Source organism: Aquarana catesbeiana, linkage group LG01, assembly GCF_042186555.1.
Source record: "Aquarana catesbeiana isolate 2022-GZ linkage group LG01, ASM4218655v1, whole genome shotgun sequence".
Taxonomy (NCBI): domain Eukaryota; kingdom Metazoa; phylum Chordata; class Amphibia; order Anura; family Ranidae; genus Aquarana; species Aquarana catesbeiana.
Genome location: NC_133324.1, coordinates 857,459,219 through 857,486,338, shown reverse-complemented (window position 1 = coordinate 857,486,338; position 27,120 = coordinate 857,459,219). Strand labels below are relative to the sequence as shown.

The 27,120-nt window shown below is 45.4% G+C and overlaps 1 protein-coding gene across 1 annotated transcript in view; it reads right to left on the bottom strand.

Moving 5' to 3' along the window:
- The window catches only part of SEPSECS (Sep (O-phosphoserine) tRNA:Sec (selenocysteine) tRNA synthase), a 195,505-nt gene that overhangs the window by 7,474 nt on the left and 160,911 nt on the right, over positions 1-27,120 (bottom strand). The window lies entirely within an intron of this gene.

The following is a 27,120-nucleotide window of genomic DNA, read 5'->3' as shown; positions in this document are numbered from 1 at the left end:
GGCCTAGTCATCTAGGCCGAGGGCATTAAGATGGACCCTCAAAAACTATCTGCCATCCTGGATTGGCCTGCACCTGCAGATAGAAAAGGTGTACAGCGCTTCATTGGCTTTGCCAATTTTTATAGGAAATTCATCAAGGGATTTTCTTCAAAAACCATTCCGATTACCGAGCTTACCAGACAAGGAACCCAATTCTGCTGGACTCCCAAAGCACAGCTGGCATTCGAAGAACTCAAAGCACTGTTCACTTCAGCCACTATCCTCAAACACCCTAATCCGGCGTTACCTTTCGTTTTGGAGGTTGACGCATCTGAAGTTGCGGTAGGAGCAGTGCTTTCCCAGTGCATTCTACGCCAACTATGGCTTCCACCCATCCTTCCTGCCTGGGTCAATACCCGAATGTACCGTTCCTGCAGTCTCCAAAACCTTGGATTTCTTCTCAGTCAACAATAAACTACTACAGGATACCATGGCCAAGGCCCAGGAATACTATAAGAGAATGTTTGACAAGAAGAGGCGCGGGGAACTTGTTTTGGAACCTGGCAACCAAGTGTGGTTGTCCACCGCCAACCTGAAATTAGCCTGTCCTTCTAAAAAGCTGGGTCCTAGATTCTTGGGTCCCTTCTTGGTGAAAAGAAAAATTAATACCGTTGCCTACGAACTTGATCTGCCCAACTCTCTGAAGGTGCATTCAGTCTTTCACGTGTCTCTCCTGAAACCCGTTACTCCAAATTCCTTTGCTGGCCATAGTACTGGCCCACCCAAGCCTATTATAGTTAACAATGAGGAGGAATTTGAAGTGGAAGCAATCCTAGATTGCAGGAGGAGATGCAATCAAACCCAATAACTCATCAAATGGAAAGGGTACAGTCCCGTAGACAAAACATGGGAACCCGAGAGTAACCTTCATGCCAGAGAACTCTTACAGGCTTTCAAGGACTCGCATGCCACCAAATTAGCTCAACTGGGCCTCCGGAGTCTGCCCTTGAGGAGGGGGGCACTGTCAGAGAGGTTACCTGGTTGGGCGCCAGTGCGCGTTGGCGCGCGCGTTCCTGTGCGCGTTGGTGTGCGCGCTCCTGCTGACGCTGGTGGCCATGTTCCGGCTGACCCTGGTGTGCGTGGTGGTGCCCGGGTGCGCACACGTGTGCCTGTGGGCACTGGTCGGCATGCTCATGTGGGTGCTGGTGCGCGCGCCGGTGTCCGGGGGCGCGTGCCTCTGCGCGTCGGCGCACACACGTGCGTGGCGTTTGGCGCCAATCGGCCTGCTTTACACTCTGCTCGGTGCTGCCTGATCAACAGCTCTTCCGTGCCTTGTTCCTGTTTCCTGTATCTGTGCTTTGATCTCCTGACGACCCGCCGTGTTTCTTGGATTCCTCTGAACTCTGCCCGCACCCGACCTCTGCCTGTTTCACTACTCTTCTGCCTGCTCCATTGTACCTCGTAGCCTGTCTGTTGCCGTACCCAGCTTGTACCCGGACTTCCCTGCTCTGCTCCTGCTCAGCACCTGTTGCCAGTGTTCCCGATTCCTGCCTGCTGTTTAAAGTTCACTTCTCATCAGGCTCCCATACCACTCCGCACTCCTGTGCTTCCTGTATACTCTACCAGGGGCCGCGAGTCGACGCGTAAGGGAGTCTACCCTCTGCCCAAGCGGACTCACCAGTCTGGTAAGTAGAGGTCTGACAAATCTAGTCCAGGCCAATTTTCCACTCTCAGTGCTGTCACACTTTGAATGAAAATTGTGCAGTCATGCAACACTGTTTTTATATTTTTTTCACAGAAATAGAGCTTTCTTTCGGTGGTATTTAATCACTGCTGTTTTAATTTTTTTTTGTAAAATCAACAAAAAAGACCGACATTTAAAAAAAACAAAAAACTTTTTTTCGTTTCTGTTATGAAATGTTGCCAATAAATGATCTTTCTTTATAAATTTAGGTCAAAACATATACACTCCTCCATGATGATATCACGGAGCTGGTGGATGTTAGAGACCTTGCGCTCCTCCATCTTCCATTTGAGGATGCCCCACAAATGCTCAATACGGTTTAGGTCTGGAGACATGCTTGGCCAGTCCATCACCTTTACCCTCAGCTTCTTTAGCAGGGCAGTGGTCGTCTTGGAAGTGTGTTTGGGGTCGTTATCTTGTTGGAATTCTGCCCTGTGGCCCAGTCTCCAAAGGGAGGGGATCATGCTCTGCTTCAGTATGTCACAGTACATGTTGGCATTCATGGTTCCCTCAATGAACTGTAGCTCCCCAGTGCCGGCAGTACTCATGCAGCCCCAGACCATTAAACTCCCACCATGCTTGATTGTAGGCAAGAGACACTTGTCTTTGTACTCCTCACCTGGTTGCCGCCACACACGCTTGACACCATCTGAACCAAATAAGTTTATCTTGGTCTCATCAGACCACAGGACATGGTTTCAGTAATCCATGTCCTTAGTCTGCTTGTCTTCAGCAAACTGCGGCTTTCTTGTGTATCATCTTTAGATGAGGCTTCCTCCTGGAACGACAGCCATGCAGACCAATTTGATGCAGTGTGTGGTGTATAGTCAGAGCACTAACAGGCTGACCACCCACCCCTTCAACCTCTGCAGCAATGCTGGCAGCACTCATACGTCTATTTCCCAAAGACAATCTCTGGATATGACGCTGAGCACGTGCACTCAACTTCTTTGGTCAACCATGGCGAGGCCTGTTCTGAGTGGAACCTGTCCTGTTAAACCGCTGTATGTTCTTGGCCACCATGCTGCAGCTTAGTTTCAGCATCTTGGCAATCCTCTTATAGCCCAGGCCATCTTTATGTAGAACAACAATTCTTTTTTTCAGATCCTCAGAGAGTTCTTTGCCATGAGGTGCCATGTTTAACTTCCAGTGACCAGTATGAAAGAGTGAGAGCGATGACACCAAATTTAACGCACCTGCTCCCCATTCACATCTGAGACCTTGTAAAACTAATGAGTCACGTGACATCGGGGAGGGAAAATGGCTAATTGGGCCCAATTTGGACATTTTCACTTAGGGGTTACTCACTTTTGTTGCCAGTAGTTTAGACATTATTGGCTGTGTGTTGAGTTATTTTGAGGGGACAGCAAATTTACACTGTTATACAAGCTGTACACTCACTACTTTACTTTGTAGCAAAGTGTCATTTCTTCAGTGTTGTCATATTAAAAGATATAATAAAATATTTACAAAAATGTGAGGGGTGTACTCACTTTTGTGAGATACTATATGTTGAATCTGAAAGCTTGCTGCATTTGCATTTGGCATTCATCTAAATAAGTGCTAAGGCAATCAGGCTTTATCACATTCCCTGGTACACAGGGTGTCATAGTCAGGGGTCAGGTTTCGAAAGCAGCAAAATAAATAAACAAGCAGGTCACCTGGTGGATGATGCGGGCTCACCCGAGGTGCAGGGACTAGGCACTAACTGGTATTCATCAGAGCTCCCGATGGTGGAGGTGGGTTTTGCTGCATGTTAGTACCAGGTTGCGGTCCTCAGGATTGCCCCACCAGCAGGTTCTAACATTTATATAGGAGGGATAACAGATATAGCAGGTAGAGATCAAGCAGAAACGTAGTCAGTAAACAAGCCAAGAGTCGTTAACAAGAGGTTGCAGGTTGGGATCAAGTGGCAGCGTAGTCAAGGAACAAGCCAAAGGTCAGTTACGAGTGTTAGTGAAGATAGGGACAGTTGCAGGTACTCAAAGGAGCAAGATATTGGCTGGAGAGAGGAAAATATTTTGGCAAACAGGAAGTGCAGAGACATGGCTTAAATTAGGAAGTTCATGGGAGGAGCAAAGAGTTCAAGGTTCACCAGAAACATGAGACAAGGCAAGAAAGTCTAAAAGATCAGACAGCGAGCTGCCCAGCATCTCATGTGCCTCAGAAAAATGTGCCAATGCTGGACGCAGCAGAGATTGTAGGTTCAGATACTGGTCCAGACACAGGGAGCTAGCTGATAGGGAGAAAGGGCACAACGTTGACCTCATCTGTGAGTTGTTGCTCCCACACTATCAAATTACAGGCTGGGGAAATGAGATCAATCCTTGGCTGGGCTTCCAGCAATGATGTCTAGGTTAGAAAATTTGCTGAAAGAATAAAGCTGGCCATACACATTAAGATTCCTCCCATTCACTCTGCTCAATTTTCGAGCATCATCAATTTCTGCTGTTCCAGCTGTTGTATTCTAGCAGTTGGCATCCATGGCTTACAGAATAACTCAGTCTGACTGCATCTAATTGGATGCACGTACTGTTCAGCTGAGAATTTTCCACGTGCCTCCTTATACTTGAAAATTCAACTTTTGTTGAGCTGGGTGGAGCCGACTGGGCCACCCATGGACCAAATTCTGATGATTCAGCAGGAATCCGCCAAAATTGGATGGCCATCTTTGTTAATGATGTGGCAGGTATTTCAACCATGAATTTAACTGTTTGTCTATGCCTTTGCTTTAAAAGGAAAGAATGAACGAATTGTATTAAACACGTTGACATTGTCAATTTGCAATTTTCAAAAGCTTGTAAAAATTCATAATTGACTTCCATTTTATTTATGTGTGGTAACGGCTTAATATACCCGTCAGTCATTTCTGACTGGTGCTGAACAGCAATGATTTATGGCAAGGCAGAAATTAGCAGAATATACTGCCCCTTGTGCCGAGCTCTTTGAGCTTGTAAAGTTGGGTCTCCAGAACCTAAAATAGCCGCCTGCTGACTTAGTAGATCTTTTGGGGGTTTGTTCAAATTACACGACTTCTGTGCTATTGTCTCTTAACTTAGGCAGTAGATTGAAAGGAACCTTAACACCGAATACAGCAAATGTTGACTATGCTCCTTTGAAGCCTAAAATCAGGTAGCGTGCAGAAGTTGCTGTTAAACGTTTAATACACCTTCGCTAATTATACTTTGTGCGCTATTGTGTAAATTTGATTGCACATTGGTCTCAGTAATCACTCATGCTCAGGAGAATGGGAACTAGGCACTGGTGCTCCAGTCGCAGAATGTTGGGTGCACTGCAGAACAGCCTCATTTGTATTCGTCTCTCTGAAAAACAGCGATAAGGAGCCAAAAAACTCCCAGGAAACGGCACCAATGAAACCTGACACTCCAAAGGCAAGCTATTTATAGAAACAAAATATCAGCATTTTCCACATTTACACACAGCAATTTTGCTCCTTTGTAAACGGTGAAAAGAGCAGTTGTGGCATTCATTCATTTGCATGAAGTCTCATATTCCATTCCGGAACAAACTGTCTGTGGGAAGCTGTGAGGCTAGTCACAATGACAGATTAACTAGACCTACACCAGAATCCATACTGAATGTGGCGAAGAAAGACAATCAGTGGGGACAGAGAGGTTAATGAAGCGAGAAAGTCTGGCCTCTTCTACAGGACCGGATCCAATGTGGGAAAGCTACATACCAAGGAGCTCCAGAAATAGAGGCTTATAATTTATTTTACTACTGCTGTGATAAATCACGTTCTTCATAAGACCATAGTACTATATTAATAAAGAGCAGCCATAAAATGGATTTAAAGGGGACTTTTAGCTTATAGAACATTATATGAAAGTAATAGAATTGTCCCAAAAATGTCTATGTGATTAAATGAAGCTATAATGATATTGTAAGCACAGTTGTGGCTTTGGTGACCATCTTAAAGGGATTGTACAATATTTTCTATATTTTGTTAGCCAAAAATTTAGAATACATCAGCTTTATATTAATATTATCAATCTGTGTTTATTTTTGTTTTTATGTTTTTATGAAAAATATGTAATTATATAAGTACACGGAAGCAGCCATTTTTGCTCGATACATATGGGAAAGCATTCACAGCGCTTCACTTTTTCCACATATTGTTAAGTTACAGCCTTATTCTAAATGGATTAAATTCATTATTTTCCTCAAAATTCTACAAACAATACCCCATAATGGAAACGTGAAAAAAGTTTGTTTGAAATCTTTGCAAATTTATTAAAAATAAAAAACGAAAAAAATCACATGTACATAGGCATTTACAGCCTTTGTTCAATACTTTGTTGAAGCACTTTTGGCACCAATTACACCCTCAAGTCTTTTTGAGTATGATGCTACAAGCTTGACACACCTATTTTTGGGCAGTTTCTACCGTTCTTCTTTGCAGGACCTCTCAAGCTCCATCAGGTTGGATGAGGAGTGTCGGTGCACAGCTATTTTCAGATCTCACCAGAGATGTTTAATCAGGTTCAAGTCTGGACTGAGCCACTCAAGGACATTCACAGAGTTGTCCTGTATCCACTCCTTTGTTACCTTGGCTGTGTTCTTAGAGTGGTTGTCTTGTTGGAAGATGAACCTTCACCCCAGTCTGAGGTCCAAAGCACTCTGGAGCAAGTTTTCATCAAGAATGTCTCTGTACATTACTGCATTCGTCTTTCCCTTGATCCTGACTAGTCTCCCAGTTCCTGCCACTGAAAAACATTCCCACAGCATGATGTTGCCACCACCATGCTTCACTGTAGGGATGGTATTGGTCAGGTGATGAGCAGTGCCTGGTTTCCTCCAGACATGACGCTTGCCATTCAGGCCAAAGAATTCAACCTTTGTTTCATCAGACCAGAGAATTTTGTTTCTCATGGTCTGAGAGTCCTTCAGGTGCCTTTTGGCATACTCCAGGTGTGCTGTCATGTGCCTTTTATGGCTTTTGTCTTGCCACTCTACCATACAGGCCTGATTGGTGGAGTGCTGCAGAGATGGTTGTTCTCCTGGAAGGTTCACCTCTCTCCAAAGAGAAATGCTGGAGCTCTGTCAGAGTGACCATTGGGTTGTTGGTCACCTCCCCCGATCACTCAGTTTGGCCGGGTGGCCCGCTCTAGGAAGAGTTCTGGTGGTTCCAAACTTCTTCCATTTACAGAGGATGGAGGCCACTGTGCTCAATGGGACTTTCAATGCTCCAGAACTTTTTCTGTACCCTTCCCCAGATCTGTGCCTTGATAAAATCCTTTCTCAGAGGTCTACAGACAATTCCTTGGACTTCATGGCTTTGTTTGTGCTCTGACATGCACTGTTAACTGTGGGACCTTATATTGACAGATGTGTGCCTTTCCAAATCATGTCCAATCAACTGAATGTACCACAGATGGACTCCAATCAAGTTGTAAAAACATCTCAGGGATGATCAGTGGAAACAGGATGCACCTGAGCTCATTTTGAGTGTTAGGGCAAAGGCTGTGAACACTTATGTACATATGATTTTTTTTTTGTATTTTGTTTTTAATAAGTTTGCAAAGATTTCGAACAAACTTAATTCATGTTGTCATTATGGGGTAATGTTTGTAGAATTTTGAGAAAAATAATGAATTTAATCCATTTTAGAATAAAGCCCCATACACACTATTAGATTTTGTGCAGATTTTTGTGTTCAGATTTACCGAAATATGAGGTCAAACCTTAAGAACCTGAAGACAAAAATCTGCAGAAAATCTAATAGTGTATGGGGTCTAAGGCTGTAACATACCAAAATGTGGAAAAAGTGAAGCGCTGTGAATACTTTCCGGATGCACTGCACTCAAGCTTTGCTTCCTGCTTTGCGGTACTGTACAACAGTTGTGCTTTACGGCTTCTTTTCACAATGTAAGTCTATGGGGGGCTATTTATAAAGGAAACATAAGAAAAAAATGAGAAGTTGAACATGGCTACCAATTATATCCATTGTTTGACTTTCTATATAAAAAAAATGAAAAATTATTGGTCACCAAGGGTAACACATTATTACAGTGCCTTGAAAAAGTATTCCTACCCCTTGAAATTTTCCACATTTTGTCATGTTACAATCAAAAATGTAAATGTAATTTATTGGGATTTTATGTGATAGACCAACACAAAGTGGCACATAATTGTGAAGTGGAAGGAAAATGATAAATGGGTTTCAAAATTTTTTACAAATAAAAATCTAAAAAGGGGACGTGCATATGTATTCAGCCCCCGTCAATACTTTGTAGAACCACCTTTCGCTGCAATTACAGCTGCAAGTCTTTTTGGGGATGTCTCTACCAGCTATGCGCATCTAGAGAGTGACATGTTTGCCCATTCTTTTCAAAATAGCTCAAGCTCTGTCAGATTGGATGGAGAGCGTCTGTGAACAGCAATTTTCATGTCTTGCCATAGATTCTCAATTGGATTTAGGTCTGGACTTTGACTAGGCCATTCTAACACATGAATATGCTTTGATCTAAACCATTCCATTGTAGCTCTGGCTGTATGTTTAGGGTCGTTGTCCTGCTGGAAGGTGAACCTCCGCCCCAGTCCCAAGTCTTTTGCAGACTCTAACAGGCTTTCTTCCAAGATTGCCCTGTATTTGGCTCATCCATCTACCCATCAACTCTGACCAGCTTCCCTGTCCCTGCTGAAGAAAAGAATCCCCACAACATGATGCTGCTACCACCATGTTTCACGGTGGGGATGGTGTGTTCAGGGTGATGTGCAGTGTTAGTTTTCTGCCACACATAGCATTTTTGCTTTTAGGCCAAAAAGTTCAATTTTTGGTCTCATCTGACCAGAGTACCTTGTTTTACGTTTGCCCTGTCCCCCACATGGTTTCTCGCAAACTGCAAACTAGACTTCTTATGGCTTTCTTTCAACAATGGCTTTCTTTATGCCACTCTTCCATAAAGGCCAGATTTGTGGAGTGCATGACTAATAGTTGTCCTGTGGACAGATTCTCCCACCTGAGCTGTGATCTTTGCAGGTCCTCCAGGGTTACCATGGGCCTCTTGGCTGCTTCTCTGATTAATGCTCTCCTTCCACTCATATTTGGAAAATCTTGTACAATGCCTGGTTATATTAAACTGCTCATAGACAGCTCTCCTCCTCACAGTGCTTCCGAGGATAGAAACCACCGGAAAGTAACGTCACCAGCTCATCCCAATGCGTTGCGTCACAGGTCACGTGACTTTCTCAAGGGATTCCCAGGCATATAACCGGCATTGTACAAGATTTTCCAAATGTGAGTGGAATGTTTTATGTTTAAATAAACAAGCATTGTTTTTACAATCTTGCGCGATGATGACTTTTCGTTTGCTTTGAGCATTTAAGCCTATGGGGTGGGTTCCAAGGTATGCATAGAGGAATACACCGGATCCATTTTATATCAGTGGATGGTTCGTTCCAATGTGATTGATCTTTTACTTATATTACAAAAGCGTGATTTCACCCAAGGGGGTCTATCAATGAAGTGAGCAGGCATTACACATACAGGTGGTGGTGATAACCTATTTTTTAAATTACACACTTTTATTATGAATGTGTGGCACAGATTTGGAGTGAACTATTTTACAACTATCACAGAAGAATTTGCCTAATAATTTTGTATTGCATGTGGACTGTTCTATATATATTTTATATATATATTTTTATATATATTTTTCACATTTATATTATTATTTCAAATATTTGATGTCCTTTATATGGTATCATTCACTTACACAATACTATATGTGTTTTTTGGTGTATGTCATTGATTCACAATTTTTAAGGGTTAGCGCACTATTATTTTTATCACATTATTATTATTGGTGCTAGATCACTATTGAATATTTGCAGCTGTTCCATATATCACTATAATACCCAAAAACAATCATTTTTACATAGCAGCGCTTGGGTAATTTTACTATACGATCAATTTTATCACCTTTGTTTCTTTTACATATGGAACAATTATGTGATATATGGATGAATTAAACTGCATATCTGCCGTTCCATGGTATTTTTAACGGTGGACATGTTATTGCTACACTTTCTTATTCGGTTGGCTTATATTTAACACAGTGTTTGAGCACTGCATTGTTTTTACTTTTTCTGAATTGAATTGCATAGTTGCTAATTGTTGCTTCACGTTATTTAACCACTTCCCGCCCGCCGTATAGTAAAATGACAGCGGGCAGGATGTACCCTAGTTCTGAAACAACGTCATATAACGGCGCTCCAGAACGGCCGCTCTCGCGTTTGGATACATTCTGGTGTCACTTTGACTTCGGATAGAAGTAACGGGTGCGTTAAAATTGGTCTTTGGTTGTCGGTGGCGCCTTCCCACCGTAACCCTATAGCAAGAATTTGCCTTGTTGTAAAAAATTGCAATGATATGCACCTGTCAAATAGGTGCAGTAAAATTGGTCTTTGGGTGTCGGTGGTGCCTTCCCACTGTAACCCTATAGAGGTACTCTTGATGAAAACAAGAATTTGCCTTGCTGTAAAACATTGCAATGATATGCACCTGTCAGACAGGTGCAGAAAAATTGGTCTTTGGGTGTTAATTGTGCCCATGAAACCTATACCAAAAACATTCTTCCAAATGAAATGATTGAATACCCTCAAAGCTAGGCAGCCTCGAAGTCCTGCAGAGATTCCACATCCCAAAAAGACTTAATCAGTGACATTGGCATCAGGGGTTTCATAGCTGGTAATCCAGGACTGATTCATTTTTATAAAAGTCAAACGATCCACAGAGTCTGTGGACAGACGCGTTCTATGATCAGTAAAAAAACCTCCTGCAGCACTGAATGCCCGTTCTGAAAGCACACTGGATACAGGGCAGCCCAACAACTCAATAGCATACTGGGCAATTTCTGGCCACTGGTCTATTCTCATGACCCAGTAAGCCAGTGGATCGTCAGCTGGAAAGCTCTCTGTCTCTGTTTTGGCCCCGAGGTAATCGTCCACCATGTGATGCAGACACTACCAATGGATGTGGAAGATGACAGCCCTGGGCGGCAAGGATTAAAAAAATTCCGAAATGCCTCACTTAGGTGGATGCCTTCTCCAACGCTCCTTTCTTGACCAACGGAAGACTGAAAACGACATTTTCCACCACACTGTAACCTACTAGAGTCAGGAAAAACGTTCAATAAAATCCTCTTTAATGTGTCCTCAAGAGATTTTATCCTCTTAACTCTCTGTGGGGACGGGATGAGTTCAGAGACCTTCCCCTTATAACAGTGGTCAAGGAAGGTTGCCAACCAGTAATCATCCTTCTCCTTTATGCCATGTATTCTTGGGTCCTTTCGCAGGCTTTGAAGCACGAGGTTGCCAATGCGCTTCAAATTTGCAGAGGCTTGAGAAGCAGACTGCTCGGGGTCACTCAGGAGGACAGCAACTGGAACTTCCTCCTCCCAGCCAGGTACTACTACCAAGGGTCCTGGGGTTGGAAAGCCATCGCTTACAGATTGACGCATGTCTTCCTCTTCTTCAAAGCCTATGAAAGTGCCAGAATCCTCCTCCTCATCTACCTCCCCTCTCTTCTCCTGTGTGTTCTGTGACATAGGAATGATGCTGTCTGCATAAAGTGGGCCTTGAGAGGAAAGGAAGTCCTCCTCTTCCTCCTGCTGCTCTGCCTCCAGTGCCCTGTCCATAATGCCACGCAGAGTCTGCTCCAGCAGGAATACAACAGGGATTGTGTCACTGATGCATGCCCTGTCACTGCTCACCATCCTTGTGACCTCCTCAAATGGTGACAATACAGTGCATGCATCCTTAATGATCAGCCATTGGCGTGGGGAAAAAAAGCCGAGGTGGCCTGAGCTTGTTGTCGTGCCGTACTGACACAATTACTCATTGATGGCCCTCTGCTGCATGTATAGACACTGTAGCATTCCCAAAGTTGACTTCCACCTGGTGGGCATTTCACAAATCAGGCGGTTTACGGGCAGGTGGAATTCCCGCTGAATTTCAGCCAACCGAGCACTGGCTGTGTATGACCGCCTGAAATGGCTACAGACTCTTCTGGCCTGCTTTAGTACATCTTGCAACCCTGGGTACGTACTTAGGAAATGCTGCACCACCAAATTGAGGACATGTGCCAGGCATGGCACATGTCAACTTTCCCTGTCTAAGGGCGGACAGGAGGTTTGAGCCATTATCAGACACCACCATTCCTGGCTCCAACTGTCATGGTGTGAACCACCTCTGGGCCAGTCCTTGCAGAGCTGCAAGAATCTTTGCTCCGGTGTGGTTCCTGTCCCCTAAACACACCAGCTGAAGCACTGCATGGCACCTTTTAGTTGACTTTGGGAAAAGCCCTTTGAACGCTTAGGGGGTACCTGATGTTCATAGGACAATTCTGCAGAGGAGGGCAGGGAGGTGGCGGAGGAGGAGGAGGAGGACGGGGTAGAGCTCACAGGTCTGGCATTATCACCACCAGCTGTATGGAGACATGGGGGCACAACAAGCTGCAGCACTGAACCCTGTCCTGCATCCTTTCGAGTTGCAAGCAGCATTACCCAGTGTACTGTGAACTAAATATATCGTCCCTGCCCCATGCTTGCTGGACCATGTGTCAGCAGTAAGGTGGATTTTACGGCTGACTGCCTTGCCCAACTATGCCAGAACATTCCCTTCCACATAATGGTAAAGAGATGGAACGGCCTTACGTGAAAAGTAGTATCGACTGGGAAGCTGCCATTGTGGTACAGCACATTGTGCGAATTCACGGAAGGGGGCAGAATCCATCAGGCTGAAAGGCAGAAGTTGGAGAGCCAACAGCTTTGACAAGCTTGCATTCAGGTGCTGGACATGTGGGTGGCAGGGACTGTATTTTTTTTTCCGCTGCAGAAGATGGGGCAGAGAAATTTGCCGGCTACAGTCTACAGCTGGTGGTGTGCTGCTGGTAGATGAGCTGCTAGGACCTTGGACACCCTGTGCTATACCATCATCCCTGTCAGTAGAGGCTGCTGAAAGGTAATGACTCAGTATCGCAGGGGCAGACTGAAGTGGGTAAGGAGGAGGAGGGCCAGATATGTGCCCCTTTTGTGTGGCTTTTAGGTGCTCTTGCCAACAGGCTGAGTGGTTGGACGTTAAATGCCTTGTTAGGCATGTGGTACCCAAATGGTTGGTGTTTTTGCCACAGTTGATGTGCCTGTGACACAGTTTGCAGATAGCAACAGTGCGATCTGCTGCAGATGTGCTGAAAAAGGCCCAGACAGCTGAGCTGTGGGGAGTGGGCCGGGAGATAACAGCTGCAGAATGTGATGGAATAGGGTGGCTGCTCTCTACTCTTTCTTGATGCCGACTTCCTTGGGGTTGTGCCGCCTCACCCTCAGTTTCTTCCTCTGCTCTATCTGGCACCCAAGTCGCATCAGTGACCTCATCATCATCATCTCCATCTTCATCATTGCCACTGGAGACAACTTGGCAATACGCTGCGGCTTGGGGAACATGAATGCCAATTTGTCTACCAGTGTTCCTCCCTCTCTCTAGGCTCTTGTTCCTGTTATCCTCAACCTCAGAACCAGCATCTGAATCCAGTAATGGCTGGACATCAAGGAGCAAGTGGCTGATGCTGTGGTCAAATAACTCAACTGACTCCTCAATGGCTAATGTTAGGGCTATGGCAGGAATAGATGTGGACAAGGAGGTAGGTTTATCCACTCTGGCAACTGCAGGGGACTGCACACTTATCTCTGCTTGTGTGACAGAGGATGAGGAGGATGAGGAAGGTTTAGTAAGCCAGTCCACCACCTCCTCTGCATGCTGTGGCTGGATAGCACAGGCAAATTCACTAAACAGAGGAAATTATGTCCTGCCTGAGGACTGACCACCACGTCCAGCTTTGCCTGTGGACACATTTGTTGCTGGCCCCCTTACAGTGCCAAGGGAACGTCTGCCTCTCCTTGTTGTTCTCCCAGACATTATTGGGAGGGAGGGGGCGGTGTTTATGAGCAAATGTAAAGGAGAACTTGAAATCTGTACGTAGATGCACTTTAATCAATGTAAAGAGGTGTTTGGTGCCCTTTAATTTCAGTACTCACACTACACAGACACACTCCACGGATACAATATAATATACTGCAATATAATGCGCCAAACGTACAGTGATGCACAGAATTGTATGGCGTTAAACTGGCAGTAACGCACACAGAAGTAAATGGTATAAACTGGCAGTAACACACACAGAAGTAAATGGCGTAAACTGGCAGAAATTCACAAAACTATATGGCGTTAAACTTGTAGTAACGCACACAGAACTATATGGCGTTAAACTGGCAGTAACGCATGCAGAACGATACGGCTCACACTATCCCTAGACTGATACTAAACTAATATTCTACACTGACAATTGAAGCAAAATAGCACAGTAAAGCACATTAACTAATAGCACTGAACAGAGCCCTGTTCTATCTCTCTCCACACCAAAATCACACTGAAAATGGCTGCCATTGAAAGAATACTTTTATACTGTTGGGCGGGAATGAGCCATGATTGAATAAAGTCACGATGACAGTGTCCAATCATGACTCTGACAGTGCTCTGTGCCCTGACTAGTTGAAGCTTTCACTGCTTCAGCCAATCAGGGCTTGCAATGCACTGTCCAACGCCACAAGGCATTGTGGTCGGTTCGGGGGGGGGGGGCGAACAAACAGTCAAACAACCCCTTTGTTCGGCTGTTAGCCGAACGTCCAAACAACGAAAGTTCAGCCCGAACTAATGCTCGGGCCGAACCATTCGCCCATCCCTAATCATAAGTACTAGTACATACCAAGAACTAGATTAGAGCTATAACCAGCCCAATGTAACATCCCAGGATAAAGCCTCAATCAGGCTACTTAGGCATACCGGAGCTGTGCATTTATTGATTGGAGGTATGTAAATATATGAATTGATTGGGATTGTGTGTAGATTTATTGCTTAAGCAATGTCTCAATTAATTGAATGAGGTAGTATATGTTCTAATTGATAGGGTGAAGGTATGTATCTACTGATTGAGTGGAGCGATGTAGATAGTAATTAATTGGTGGATCCATGCATTTATCAGTTAACTGAAGCAATTACCTGGAGTAGGGCAAAATGTAATCAAATAGATAAGTGTATATATTAATTAATTGTGCAGCACATGTACTAATTAGTAGGCTTAATTAGATACATGTGCTGCACAATAGATAATTGTCTGCTTACACCAGCAACATGGCTTCCCAATAACAAATACATGCAGTTTGCACTGCCTGCAAACACTTTGGCTAATGTCACCAAAGCACAACCCTGCCTAGTATATGCAGCTCCCTTGCTGGCTGCAACACTGCAGAATCTCAATCGCTAGCAAGAGTACAGTGACTTCCCATTCTTAATTTACATGATGGAGAATGCAAATGGAGGAGCTATAACCACTTGCCGACCACCTCACGTATGAGTATGGCGGCAGAGTGGCTCACCTGTGATGGATCATGTACCTAGTATGTGATCCAGCACTCTCGGGCAGGGGCCACGCACGCCTGCTGTGCTGTGATTAGACACAACACAAGCCGATCAGTGGGTGCCGGCCAATGGATGACCACCGGCACCTGCTGATCGGCAAGGAGGAAGATGGGACAGAGCTCTGTCCTGTCAGCAGGGATGTGCTGGTTTTTGTTTCCCTGCAAAGCAGGGAATAAAAATCAGCACTTCCCTTAGTAAAAACACCTGACAGTACACACATAAACACTGTTAGGCACACATTTAACCCTTTGATTGCCTTGGATGTTAACCCCTTCCCAGCCAGTGTCATTAGTACAGTGACAGTGCATATTTTTAGCACTGATCACTGTATTAGTGTCACTGGTTCCCACAAAGTGTCAGTTAGGGGTTTATTTACTAAAGCTTGAGAGTGCAAAATCAGGCTCACTTCTGCATAGAAACCAATCAGCTTCTAAACTCAGCTTGTTCAATTAGGTTTTGGTAATAAAACCTGGAAGCTGATCGGTTTCTGTCCAGAAGTGAGACTCATTTTGCTTTAGTAAATAAACCCCTGTGTGTCAGTTAGTGTCAGACTGCCCACATCACTATCACAGTCCCGCTATATGTCGCTGATCTCCGCCATTACTAGTGTAGTGCTACCCCCACAGGAGCCACTGGTGAATGAAGGTATCTCCCACTCTGCACAGCCAGGCACACAGAATTTTCTACAGCACTCTGGAGTCAAGAAAAGTCCTTGCAGCTTTATTTTTGTATTTTAGTAGGGGTGTTGAACTTGGATAGGAATTAGGGTATTATGGGATGCCCACTTGATCAAAGTAGCAGAACTCTTCAGGGAAACAACTATATACAGTCCGTATATACACTTCTCCTTCTACCTCCAGTACAATCTTGCTTGTAGAACAACAACTCCTAGGACTCCTAGGCAGTGTTTAGATGATCTAACAAAGGCTCAGTTAGATCGGTAGCCAATGCCCTTTACAGGCAGGGAACACAGGCCACCTTGGTGGTGTAGCAAAAAGTCCTAGTGCCCAGCTGTCCTTCTCCTGTGGCTAACAATCCCAGTACCACCTCTTCAGGCACTGCCAGCCCACCTGGCTGCAGCTGCCCCTTTCACTAGCCTTCCTGGCTAAGACTCCACAGTCCTCCCAGACTGACTCTGCAACTATCGCAGACTGCTTGGACCCTGTCCTCTTAGGCATGCCTCTCAGTCCTCTTGCTGTAACGCTCACCCGCTCTCCTGGCTGTCTTCCTCCCTGGAGATTTGCCTGGCAGTGTTCTCCTGCTGTCCTCTCCTTGCTCCTGTGCCTCCTGGTCAGGACACTTCTGTGTGTCGTGAAGAGGGTCCCTTTCGCACCCGAACCCAGGCTCGAGGTCCCCCCCCCCAGACTAGGGGGCAACCCTTAAGGGCCACCGAAAGCCTAACACTCCATCTCCAGCTTTCAACCGAACTCCACCGCCCCAGCCGGACTGACCTAGAGTATTTCAGGGGGCCTGCCCCCTGCCAACCCATCTGTTGGGGACTGGTCAGGGCACTCAGAATACTCCAAGCAGCTCCTCCTCTCCTCCACTCCAATTCCTCTGGAATCTTCTGTAAGTTTCTAGTGGTAGGGGGAGGTCTCAGATGCTGCCTGTGAGTCATCCTGCAGCCACTCAAACCCTGACCCAGAAAAACAGACAGCCTGAACAATTTACATACATAACCAACAATACTATTCTAGCACAGTAGAGGGTGCTACACTAGTAAGAAAATAATATTCCAGCATACAGTAAGACATTGGATTGTGAGTAACTTGGTCTAATGCCCTGTACACACGGTCGGACATTGATCGGAAATTCCGACAACAAAATCCATGAATTTTTTCCGATGGATGTTGGCTCAAACTTGTCTTGCATACACAAGGTCACACAAAGTTGTCGGAAAATCCGATCGTTCTGAACGTGGTGACGTAAAGCACGTACGTCGGGACTATAAACAGGGCAGTAGCCAATAGCTTTCGTCTCTTAATTTATTCTGAGCATGCATGGTGCGTCGGATTTGTGTACACATGATCGAAATTGTTGTTGGAAAATTTTATAGCAAGCTCTCAAACTTTGTGGGACGGAAATTCCTATGGAAAATGTGTGATGGAGCCCACACACGTTCGGAATTTCCCACAACAAGGTCCTATCACACATTTTCCATCGGAAAATCCTATCGTGTATACAGGGCATAAGGGTATTTTACAAGACAAGCACATTTTTTTTATAAACTTTAACTTGATAAACGAGCAAGGTCTTGCAATACGAGTAGCGTCATGTCACAACTGAGTTTAGAAGAAAAGAGCAGTGCCTCCAAGTGTAGCAATATGGTTACATTTATTGAAGATACAACATTTAGGTTCGGTTCATTCTGCTGCGACTTGGGATGCGACTTGTGAGACCCCAAGTCATGTGACATGTGAAATATCATTTTAGTCAATTTGAGCTGTCTTAATTAGCACTACTGAAGTTGCTCCAACTTTAGAAAAGGTTCCTTCCTGTACTACTTCAAGTGGACTTCTATCTGACTTCTGCCCATAAACTTTAATGGAAGTTGCCTCCAAGTCAGATCCTCATCATAATTGATGTGATTTGGATCCCACATAACAGGAAGATCACGGGGGCGTGGCTTAGCAATGGCCGGATAAGGATGTATACTGGAGGAGCTCCCGGCCTGGCCTGACTTATACCGGCCAAAAGACCAGATTTATTACATGTGGGCACGGTATGAGCACCCCTAAATGCTACAGGACCAGATCGATCACACGTGGGGCTCGACTCCTGACACCTCAGCTTGGTATACAGCGGTATTTCAGAGGCAGACAGGACCTTTCACCGGGTGCCATTGTGTCCGCACCACGTGCAGCATGAACAGGGAGAAGTGCTGTCATGTCTCAGGCATCCGTCCCTACAGTCTCCCCGGACCCAGCCCTCCTCACGGGGACCCCGGCCGCTTTCCGATCGAGATCGGAGCCGGGCGGCCCTGCACACAGTCAAAGCCGCCTGGACGATGACCTCCGCACCATGCTTCAGGCCCTCCCTATGAGGGCGGACATAGAAGCCCTTATCCAGCGTGTGGAGGAAGCACACAACAGGGACGTACAGGAGGTAAAGACAGAGCTGCACACGATCACTGACCGGGTGAGCGCCAGAGAAACTTTAACCTCCGCTTTGGAAACTCGGGTGTTGTCTCTAGAGCGGGCGCACGAATCCCACACCATGGAGGCCCAAGAGATGCAGCTTCACTTAGAAGAAATGGAGGACCGTAGCCGCTGAAACAACCTGCGGCTGTGGGGGATTCCAGAAGCTACGGGGCCTGAAGACCTTGCAGAGACATTCACAGCCATAGTTCACAGATTGCTGGAGACCCCACCACCCACTTTGGAAATTGATAGGGTGCACCGTACTCTGGGCCCGAAACCCACGGATCCCACAAGGCCCCGTGATGTGCTGTGCCGCCTACACCGATAAGTCCAAAAGGAGATTATCCTACGCAGCGCCTGGGAACATGGAGAAATCGAATTTGACGGAGCACATATCCAGATACTCCCAGATATCTCCAGAGCCACACTGCAACGTGGCGCTATGCTGAAACCGGTGCTGGAGGCTGCTAGACGTCAGGGCTGCACTTACAGATGGGGATATCCTCTGGCGGTAATGTTCCGTTTAGGTCAAGCTTCGTTCACGCTGTGCACACCAGAAGACCTCCCAGCCTTTTTCACCTTTTTGGGTGTTGACCTAGTCCAAGTGCCAAACTGGTTGAATAAAATCCCGAGACCAACCGGCCGTTCGGGCCCAACCACGAGCAGACCTAACCAGCCTGCCCGCTCTCAGAGACTCCGGGGTCATCCCCATGCCTCAACAAACAACAGGTCACGTGAGTCATGAGTATACTTCTTTTCTGGTCATCAAAGACTATCTTGCAGGAACTGGTTAGATGTCACTTTCAATGTTAAACCCCCACGGATTGACTCCCACCTGACACCCTACATTCCCGGACTGCCAATCTGCCACCCCAACAAGGAGACCTGGCGGAGGGAAGATGTCTTCATGCCCTGACCTGGGCGGAACGCCCTGTTGTCTCGCTCGTATCTCCCACGTGTTCTTCACGACGAGATATCCGTACCATCCCCTAGACTGAGACACTTCCAACCGAGGAATTACCCGGGAATCCCGGGGTGCAGACTGGGCCTTGTTTTCAAGTTTTCTTTTTTTTTTTAGTTGCCTTAAGATGCACCTTCCGGAAAGACGGGGACGGTGACGGGAAGACACTCAACCCCTCACCCATCAGGCAACCGCACACCGTTGCAACTCAGGGATTCTTTCAACCCGAACATTTTGTATTCCTTTACTTCTTCGGAGGAGGACTGTCAATACACAACGTGCTGCGTAGATTAAACTAACTAACGTACACCTATTCATGGGACAATACCAGATTATGCCGCACTACAATAGTTTGCCTTGTCCCAGAGCCCTCTTTCTCACCACCTCTAAACCTGTCCGCTACCATAGGCATAGTCAGCACTCGTCTCGAAGGGATGGTAAGATTATAACACACCTGATACCTACACCTGCTACCAGTGGGCGACCACAGTGGTATGCTACCTATTAGGATGCGACTGTGTGGGATCTATGGGGATATGACAGACAGCAAAATGTTAGGAGGGGACTCTTCTTCTAGCACAGGATTGATACCTAGGGGCAGGGGCGTTGCTAGGTCTACAAAAGATCTGGAGCTAGAGCCCATAGCAGCGTAGTAAAGAAAGTCATTATGCTTGGGTGGGCATACACATGTATATACAGTAATATACGCGTGTGTATATCCCCAGAGAGCCTCCCCCTTGCATCAGGGTCCCCAGAGAGCCTCCCCTCCCTTTGGGGACCCCTGCAGAGACCCGGGGCTATGGGCCCCAGATTCAGGGCTATAGCCCCAAAAGCCACCCCCTAGCAACGTCACTGCCTAGGGGGGTGTGATTTGGCAGTAGTACTGACTTAGCTCTGGAGGAGTGAAACTGGGAACGGTAACCTACTTGGGGGATGTTCTTATTGTTATTGTTTTTGTAGTATGACCAACCTGCATATTTAATGTGCAATGTTTGTTATAGATAGTAATTACTGTTACAATAGACCTTTTAAATCCCACAAATCCCAACACTATTTAAAGTATAAATCCTGTAGCACCAGTTGCATGATATTTGCCCTCTCCCACAGGCACACGATGGGCCGGGGGGGGGGGGGGGGTTCGGGGTAGCCCCGGGAGCCTCCCATGACCCTTGCTGAACACACTCCCACCTAGGCACACGCTCGTCATTCAGGCCTTCCTGAAGAGCGTAAAAGCAATATTTTGCTAACAACTTTAGATTTCATAAAACCCCTTTAGAGGGCTACACACCCTCACTCTCCCCCTTACCTTACCCTCTCTTTCTCACACCCTCCCTATCTTTCCCCCCTTCCAACTCCTTTCCCCCCCCCCTCTTTTTCCCCAACCCCCCACGATCATGGACGAACTTCACATCGTCACTTTAAACGCAAAAGGACTTAACGTCCCTGAAAAGCGACGGATGCTATAAAATGACATGAAACGCTTGAAAGCAGACATTGTTCTGCTGCAGGAGACGCACTTCAGGGAGAATGCTTTCCCTATTCTAAAAAATAGATACAATCCGACGGTATACCACTCCACGTACTCAGAGGCCAAGTCAAGGGGAGTGTCTATTCAGATTTCAGCAAAAATCCCGTGGTCCCTGATCGCTATGAAAACAGACCCGTCGGGAAGATACTTATTTCTTAAGGGCATGATAGATGACGTGAAAGTGACCTTGGCCAACTTCTACGCCCCAAACAGTCAACAAGATACCTTTATCAAAAGACACTTGAAATTACTTCAAGATTTCTCAGAAGGCCAACTTATTATAGGTGGCGATCTCAATACCCCCCTGCTCCCCACAGAAGACACCTCGACGGGGACTTCTTCCATCCCTCGAGGAGCGCGCAAAGTAATACACTCAGCCCTTCACGCTGCACAACTAATAGATGTTTGGCGCCTCTTCTACCCTGGTGAATGGGATTATACATTCTATTCCCGTCCACATCACACGTACTCCCGTATAGACTACTTCCTAATGCCACACGGCCAACTTCAGGCAGTCAGGGGCACCACAATAGGATCCATAACATGGTCAGACCATGCCCCAGTCACAATGCGGTATGCTTTGACTGATTATCACAGGGGACATAGGAAGCCATGGAGACTTAATGAGAGTCTCCTACAAGACCCGGAGGTACTGACTGATGTGGTAATGGAAAATACACATTATTTCCAAACTAACGATACTACAGATGGTGATGCAGGACTGGTGTGGGAGGCCCACAAGGCAGTGATCCGTGGCGTTCTTATAAAACATGGAGCAAGACTTAAAAAGCTAAGAACTGAACAAATGACCTCACTACTTGACAAACTACAGACGCTAGAGGCCGCACACAAACAGACCCAAACCAGACAACTGAGATTCGACCTTGATACCGTACGAGCGCAGATTACAGAACTGCTCGACTTTAAAGCTAAGGCGGCACTCCAAATATCCCGAAAAAAGGTGTACGAATCAGGAAATAAATGTGGTAGACTACAAGCACAGTCCCTAAGAGCTCAAAAGTTAGCATCATATATACCATATGTACACTTCCCGGCTGGCCAAAAAGTGTCCCTACCCCAACAAATTACCAATGAGTTCAGATCTTATTACGAGAAACTGTACAACTTGTCTAGACACACCCAACACCAGAACTATAGCAGAGTACTTAACTACTTCCCTAATACCCACTCTGCTGGCTGAAACACGAGACCTTCTAGAAGAACCAATTACACTACCTGAGATACAATTGGCAATAGGTACCACCAAACCAGGTAGGGCCCCAGGTCCAGACGTCCTTACAATTCAGTACTATAAAGCCTTACTCCCATCCTTAGGAAACAACTTGATTTAGCCTTTTTAACAGCCTTAGTGAGGGAGGCAGGTTCCATAGCTCCTCGTTGCAAGCCCAAATATTGGTCATTCCTAAAGAAGGAAAAGACCTGACCCAATGGGGGAGTTATCGTCCAATCTCCCTACTCAATACCGATCTCAAGTTGTTTACCAAAATAATAGCCTCCAGACTACAACTGCACCTTCCACACTTAATACATTTAGACCAGGTGGGATTTGTCCCAACCAGGGAAGCACGGGACAACACCACCAAAGTTCTGAACCTGTTTGACACGGCCAATCTTACAAAAACACCAAGTGTCTTCATAAGCACCGACGCTGAAAAAGCGTTCGATCACATGAACTGGCCCTTTATGTTTGAAACGCTTTGACACGTGGGGATAGGCAGCAAAATGATGAGATGGATAATGGCAGCCTACACAACTCCGACAGCCAGGATTCGGGCCAACGGAGTGCTATCAGACCTATTCCCAATCACCAATGGGACGAGGCAGGGGTGCCCTCTCTCACCCCTCCTCTTTGCATTATCCCTTGAAGCCTTTCTGTGCCACATCAGTCTAAATCCCAACATCTCCGGAATAGTGATAAACCAAACTCAATAATAGGTGTCCGCGTACGCGGATGACCTTATGTTCTCAATCACGAAACCCACAATATCCCTCCCAAACCTGCTACGGGAATTCGAAGTATACGGTGCCCTCTCCAGTCTGAAGATCAACCTGACTAAATCAGAGGCGATGAGTGTAGGAATTCCACAATCACAGCTTGTAAACCTCCAATCCAGCTTTAACCTGAAATGGACCAATACATCCCTGAACTAAATAGGGACACGAATCTCCCAAACATTCTCAAGACTTTATGAATTAAATTTTCCACCATTACTGAAGTCTGTCAAAACATTGCTAAACAATTGGACCACTGGTCTACATTTCTGGTTGGGGAGCTGCAACATATTACAAATGTCCATACTCCCAAAATTCCTCTACCGTATGCAAGCTTTACCTGTAAACATACCTGCAGCTTATTTTAAGAAAGTGCGGTCATTATTCACGGAATTTGTATGGGCCAAACAAAGACCACGACTTACAAACAAATTACTTGTCCTCCCCAAACAATCAGGTGGTGTGGCACTTCCAGATGTACGTACCTACTATCAGGCAGTGCATCTGGGGCGGTTGATAGATTGGTGTGGTCATCAAGACACAAGGCTTTGGACCCAACTAGAACAAAACCAAAGTATAGTCCCCTTACGGAGAGCTCCGTGGTGCCACTCGGCCCTACCGGCGGAGATTAAGCGCCATCCATTGATAGGAAATACCACACAAATTTGTGCCCGGCTTTTTTCTCTGGGAAATATATCCTCATCAAACTCCCCTCTATACCCTATATTGGGAAACCCGCTGTTCACGCCGGGTATACAGGATGCGATCTTTGGGGGCCTGGGTGAGGCGGGTCTACACCAAGGCTCCCACTTTAGTTCTGGTGGGCGTTGGAAAATGACTACAGAACTCTCTGATCCCACAGGCCCGTTCCGCCTGGACTTCCTGAGATCGCTACAGCTGAGCCATTTCCTTACCTCTATCCAACCTCCCACGGGCAATAACCAACCTCTAACCACTCTAGAAGAGCTATGCTCGACCTCGGGGATACTACCACATACACTCTCCCAAACCTACAAACTCTTAAATACACCCCCAACAGATTTCATGCCACTGGGCCTACTTAAGTGGGAGAGAGAACTAGACTGTAGATTTAACACATCCAGGAGACAACAAATCCTCAGATTCACGCATAAATCCTCTATTTGTGCCAAAACCCAGGAGACAAATTACAAAATTTTATCAAGATGGTACAGAACCCCAGTATTGTTACACAAATTCTTCCCAACGACATCGGACCTCTGATGGCGTTGCCACTCAGGAAAAGGGACGTTATTACATATTTTCTGGACATGCCCTAGATTGACGAACTTCTGGTAAACAATCCGGAAGACAGTACAGAATTTCACAGACCACAACATCACTGACGATCCAGCTTTCTTCCTCCTGTACGCATCAAACATACCCACAAAGACATACAAGAACTCTGTGATCCGACACCTCCTAGATGCAGCTAAAGCCTATATCCCATTACATTGGAAGTCCCCAACCCCACCAACCATAGATTTATGGATCAAAAAGTAGAGGAAATCAAAAAGATGGAAGACCTCATTCACACAGCACAAAACAGACAAGAGAAGTTTTGCAAAACGTGGCAGCTGTGGAACATTTTCGTATACTCAGCTGAAGGTCAGGCCTTATGTGAACCTATAATAATTGGTTGAACACCCACATCACAAATTAAATTATAGAAGTACCCTAATCTGTCTCCTCCAAACACTCCATGATCGCGGGGACCCTCCTTCCCCCCCTACTTCCCTTCAACCCCTCCTCTTATTCCCTTTCCCACCCTTTCTTCTTTCCCCTGCCGTGGGATACTCCTACGCTGCTTGGGGGGAAAAAAATAAAATAAAATAAAGGAAAAAGCAGGGATGGCGCTCATGGGACCACACTACTCCAACACACCACACTTTTAGAGGTACAGTTACCCTCCTCTAAAATGGAGGGTTACTCGATAATACCATACACGATTCCTAGACGTAACCACAGTACCGCCGCATAGCGAGCGAGAATTATAACTATAAAAACTTCAATGGTATCTAACATGATGTAAACATATTCTAAAAACGATGTAAAAAGTCATGTGGTTGTATTACAACTTTGTTGGATGATGGTGTGATGTGTTATGTATCACCTTGTATTATTATTTTGGTCCATGTGAGCCCCTTTTCCTATTATAAATAAAAAAAAAAAAAAAAAAAAAAAAACAAACAAAAAAAAAAACAGGAAGATTACCCAGGCTTTCCCTGAAGTTGCCTCGAAGTTGCCTTGAGGTCACATAATCTTCTTATACGGACTATAGACTTAAGGACTTATGAATAAATGGTTGTGGAATGAATCATCTGAGTCTCCATTACTTCGTATGGGGAAATTTGCTTTGACATACCAGTGCTTTGGATTACAAACACGTTTCCGGAAGGAATTATGCTCCCAATCCAAGGTTTTACTGTATACCAAAGTTTGTAGACGCTTAAAGTTCACGTAAACCAATCAATATACAGTATCTCGCAAAAGAAAGTACACCCCTCACATTTTTGTAAATATTTTATTATATCTTTTCATGTGACAATACTGAAGAAATGACACTTTGCTACAATGTAAAGTAGTGAGTGTACAGCTTGTATAACAGTGTCAATTTGCTGTTCCCTGAAAATAACTAAACACACAGCCATTAATGTCTAAATCGTTGGCAATAAAAGTGAGTACAACCCTAAGTGAAAATGTCAAAATTGGGGCCAAAGTGTCAATATTTTGTGTGGCCACCATTATTTTCCAGCACTGCCTTAACCCTCTTGGGCATGGAGTTCACCAGAGTTTCGCAGGTTGCCACTGGAGTCCTCTTCCACTCCTCCATGACGACATCACGGAGCTGGTGGATGTTAGAAACCTTGCGTTCCTCCACCTTCTGTTTGAGGATGCCCCACAGATCCTCAATAGGGTTTAGGTCTGGAGACATGCTTGGCCAGTCCATCACCTTTATCCTCAGCTTCTTTAGCAAGGAAGTGGTCGTCTTGGAGGTGTGTTTGGGGTTGTTATGTTGGAATACTGCCCTGCGGCCCAGTCTCCGAAGGGAGGGGATCATGCTCAGCTTCAGTATGTCACAGTACATGCTGGCATTCATGGTTCCCTCAATGAACTGTAGCTCCCCAGTGCCGGCAGCACTCATGCATCCCCAGACCATGAAACTCCCACCACCATGCTTAACTGTAGACAAGACACACTTGTCTTTGTGCTCCTCACCTGGTTGTCGCCACACATGGTTGACACCATCTGAACCAAATAAGGTTATCTTGGTCTCATCAGACCATAGGACATGGTTCCAGTAATCCATGCAATCCAGTTTGCTTGTCTTCAGTAAAATGTTTACGGGCTTTCTTGTGCATCATCTTTAGAAGAAGCTTCCTTCTGGGACGACAGCCATGCAGTCTTTGGTTGACCATGGCGAGGCCTGTTCTGAGTGGAACCTGTAGTGGTAAACCGCTGTATGGTCTTGGCCACCATGCTGCAGCTCGGTTTCAGGTCTTGGCAATCTTCTTATAGCCTAGGTCATCTTTATGTAGAGTAACAATTATTTTTTTCAGATCCTCAGAGAGTTTTTTGCCATGAGGTGCCATGTTGAACTTCCAGTGATAAGTATGAAAGAGTGAGAGCGATAACACCAAATTTAACAAACCTGCTCCCCATTCGCACCTGAGACCTTGTAACACTAACGAGCCACATGACACTGGGGAGGGAAAATGGCTAATTGGGCCCAATTTGGACATTTTCAGTTAGGGGTGTGCTCACTTTTGTTGCCAGGGGTTTAGAAATAAATGGCTGTGTGTTGAGTTATTTTGAGGGGACAGCAAATTTACACTGTTATACAAGCTGTAGACTCACTACTTTATATTGTAGAAGTGATTTTTCTTCATTGTCACATGAAAAGATATAATAAAATATTTACTAAAATGTGAGGGGTGTACTCACTTTTGTGAGATACTGTACGCTCATTGGCTTTTTTTTTACCAAAAATATGTAGCAGAATACATATTGGCCTAAATTGATGAAGAAATTTGATTGTTTCCATTTTTTATTGGATATGTTTTATAGCAGAAAGTAAAAAATATAGTTTTTTTTTCAAATTTTTCTTTTTTGTATTTGTTTTCTAGTGCAAAAAAACCCCCAAAAATCAACCCAGAGGTGATCAAATACCACCAAAAGAAAGCTCTATTTGTGGGAACATTTTTTAAAATAAATTTCATTAGCCTAAAGCATTGCATAA